This window comes from Anser anser, assembly GCF_964211835.1.
Source record: "Anser anser genome assembly, chromosome: 26".
Lineage (NCBI taxonomy): Eukaryota > Metazoa > Chordata > Aves > Anseriformes > Anatidae > Anser > Anser anser.
In genome coordinates this window covers 6,042,296-6,045,813 of record NC_139747.1, presented here as the reverse complement: position 1 = coordinate 6,045,813, position 3,518 = coordinate 6,042,296, and the positions used below count along the sequence as shown (strand labels likewise).

The window sequence follows — 3,518 nt, the reverse complement described above, 5'->3', positions numbered from 1 at the left end:
GCTGCTGCCATGCTGGGATAACGGCTCCGGTGTCCGGGCTGTGTCTGTGCTGTGTCTGTGCTCTGTGCTGGGCCTGGGCTCTGTGCTGGGCCTGTGCTCTCTGTGCTGTGTCCGTGCTCTGTCCGTGCTGTGTCCGTGCTGTGTCTGGGCTGTGTCTGGGCTGTGTCTGGGCTCTGTCTGTGCTGTCTGGGCTCTGTCCAGGCTGTGTCTGTGCTCTCTGTGCTGTGTCTGGGCTGTGTCTGTGCTGTGCCTGTGCTGTGTCCGGGCTGTGTCTGGGCTGTGTCTGCTCTGTCTGTGATCTCTGTGCTCTGCCTGTGCTGTGTCTGGTCTCCGTCTGGGCTGTGTCTGTGCTCTCTGTGCTCTGTCCATGCTGTGTCTGGGCTGTGTCTGTGCTCTGTCTGTGCTCTGTCTGTGATCTCTGGGCTCTGTCTGGGCTGTGTCTGTGCTGTGTCTGTGCTCTGTCTGTGCTCTGTCTGTGATCTCTGTGCTCTGTCCGTGCTGTGTCCGTGCTGTGTCTGGGCTGTGTCTCAGCTGTGTCTCAGCTGTGTCTGGGCTCTGTCCGTGCTGTGTCTGGGCTGTGTCTGGGCTGTGTCTGGGCTGTGTCTCAGCTGTGTCTGGGCTCTGTCCGTGCTGTGTCTGTGCTCTGGCTGGGCTCTGTCCGTGCTGTGTCTGGGCTCTGGCTGGGCTGTGTCTGTGCTCTCTGTGCTGTGTCTGAGCTGTGTCTGGGCTCTGTCCGGGCTGTGTCTGTGCTCTCTGTGCTGTGTACGTGCTCTGGCTGGGCTGTGTCTGGGCTGTGCTCTGTGGTCTGTCTGTATTGGCCTCCTTTCTCCCCAGTTCTTCTCAGAGCCTGTCTTCAGATGAACAGTCTCAGTCCTTTGTCAGCCATCCCGAGACAAGCCACCACCCCCGACGGGACCGCTGAAATCAGAGGGTGCACCTTCCTGTCTGTGGTAGCAAGAACTCTCTGGTAGGCAACAAGATCCGGGACGAGCCCCTAAACCCTGAGAAAAATCTCAGTAATTTTCTTCAGACAGGATCTTCTGTGGAGCTTTTTTATTCGCGATTGCAATGGCGGGCATCCTGCAAGCAGGAGCGCGCAATAAAAGTTTATCATAACCGTGTATTCCCTATTACCCGACACCTGATTTCTCCCCTGTTTCTTCATTGGCTGAGTACTACAGGTTCACAGCCTACTCGACGCACTACTATACCATATATGTACAATTTTATTTGACCAACCGTTAATTTCTCCTTATCCTTTTATTTTTTCCTTCTTCTCTTGTGACTAGAGGGCCCGTGATCTTTGCTTTTACTGATCTCGCACTGCTCATCCTGTTTTTCTTAGCTATCCTCGTTATTTTGGGACAGTGGGACCTTCCCCTTATCTGCTTAACGGATTCCCCACTGCTATGCCACACAATGCCACTTTTGCATATGCAAGGTTAGTGGATTTTTCCACTGCAAAAACACCTTCTATTGCAAAAACACAACTTTGTTTCTCACGAGCAGCACCACCTCCCGCACCTGCTGGTGTCTCAGAGACGGACTCCCGGCTTCTCCCCGTGAAACGATTTTGGGGTTATTTATAGTGATATCGGGTCTGCTCCCCCTGCCCTGTTGGAGGAGGGGGTCACACGCACGTGGTTTCCTGGAGCCGTTGTTTTTTGTTGCGTTCGGTATGGTTTGTTCCTGCCAGTTGTGTTTTTCCCATTGTGTTTTTATTTTAAATAATGCAGTGTTGTCCATTGCAATTAAAAACTGTATATATTTTTTCTTCTCTCTAACTGTGACACCACCACTCAGGAATAAAAGAGGAGGCAGCTGGGGCCACCCAAAGTCACCACATGCAGCAACAGCATTAACAACCCGTCTGCATTTGGGGCAGAAAAGTGTCCATTTACTTTCTCTTCACATATTTATGGTTTACCCTTGCTTGGGCAGGGTTTCTCACCTCAGAGCTACACTTTCAAGCATCTTGTGAGGGTTCTGTCACGTCCTGCTCAACAGAAATTACCACGAGGAAGCCTACTGTGACAACTAAGGGAAAGAGATGTATGGATATTGCTGAGCTCTTCTAGATTGTACCAGGTAGGAAAGATACCTATGGAGCAGATGTTAAGACCATAGCACTAATTAATTAGATTAGAAGTGGAGGAAAGGCATTTAACGGTAGTAAAAATCAGTTACCATAATGTTCAAAGGAAGATTCAGTCTGCTTAAGGAGAAAAAACAACACGCCTAAAGTCGAAGCCACATGCTAGAAAGAGAGGAGGATGCGCAGCACGGGAAGCTTCCCACAGAAAGGAGCTGCATTTGGGGTAAAAATCTGTCCCTTTTTATGTCATTGAGACATACGAGGGCGTAGGACACCAGCACTTCAGGTAACCAAGAGATGCTGTGCGTTTCGATCCGTCCCCCTGAGACAGCCACTAGGTGACGATGTTTCCAATTTTCTTTCAAGAAACCTTGCTTTCTCAGGCCCAGGTGTCCAGCTGCACATCGAGGACGTCCCTGGCTCCCAGGCGCAGTTCCCAGGCCGAAGGCCGAGCTCCCATCCGAACCCCCGGCCCGGCAGACATTGCTCCTGGCGTTGCGCAGCAGCCATTTCATGTCAGCCTTTGCTCATGGCAGTCAGCTTAGCGCCGTCAGTGCTGCCATCGGGGTGCCCGAGAGCCGTGTGAGGTCAGCAGAGAGTCACTGTCAGCCTTTGACCTCACAAAGGTGGGTGGCCATAAGTGCCCTGAGCGTCCAGCTCGCATGGAGTACTGCTGGTGGCACTCAAGGCATGGAGGTCTTGGTGGTGGAATAGGAGACGCCGATGTCCTGCTGGTGGAACAAGAGACGCTGACGTCCTGCTGGTGGAAGAGGAGACTTCAGGGTTAGAGGTCCTGCTGGTTAGAGGTGCTTAGGAGTGGGCAGCCTCCATCCCGGTGGCCGAGCATCTCCACGGCAGGGAGGCCGCGGGCAGCACGAGCCAGCCGCCCCGCGGGCTGACAGCAGAGGCCCCCGGGGATGAGACGTGCCCCACCTGCCTGGGCCTGCTGGCCGAGGCAGCACCTGAGTCCTGCGGGCACAGCTACTGCTGCGGAGAGCTTGAACCTCTTGTAAGTTTAGTCTTGACAAAGAAAACCCATCCTAAGTGCATTTGCCTTGCAGGCATTGGTAAGTTGGCCCTCCTGATGGATTTTCACTGCCACAGTAGTGCCTCTAATAATGCTACTGTTAATTAGTGCTCTACCCTTCCGATCTTTTACTAAGGTAGCTAGAGAGAAGTGCAGACACCTGTTTATTTCCTGGTAATACCTGCAAGAACCATCTATCTACATCTTCGCCAGATTCATCATAGCGCTCTTGGTACCGCTGATCTGTGTTGCCCTGGAATAAAGTGCAATCGTTAGCACGCCAAGTGTCCATGCTCTTGCATCTACCAGAATTGTGCAAATCCCTGTTGGGATCTCTCTCTAGCTGTGGGCTGGCTAAGCTGTCTTTTGGATGGTGAAAATGGGAAATCGTGGGGA

General features: G+C 52.5%; 1 long non-coding RNA gene across 2 annotated transcripts; it reads left to right on the top strand.

Moving 5' to 3' along the window:
• Positions 1–1,540: 1,540 nt before the first annotated feature.
• LOC310886914 lies at positions 1,541–3,063 on the top strand. Of its 2 annotated transcripts, XR_014575540.1 has the most exons (3): positions 1,541–2,088; positions 2,202–2,721; positions 2,810–3,063. It is a non-coding gene; the product is annotated as an uncharacterized lncRNA (long non-coding RNA). The 2 variants fall into 2 exon arrangements; XR_014575541.1 differs by having other exon boundaries at positions 1,541–2,721.
• Positions 3,064–3,518: the final 455 nt, after the last annotated feature.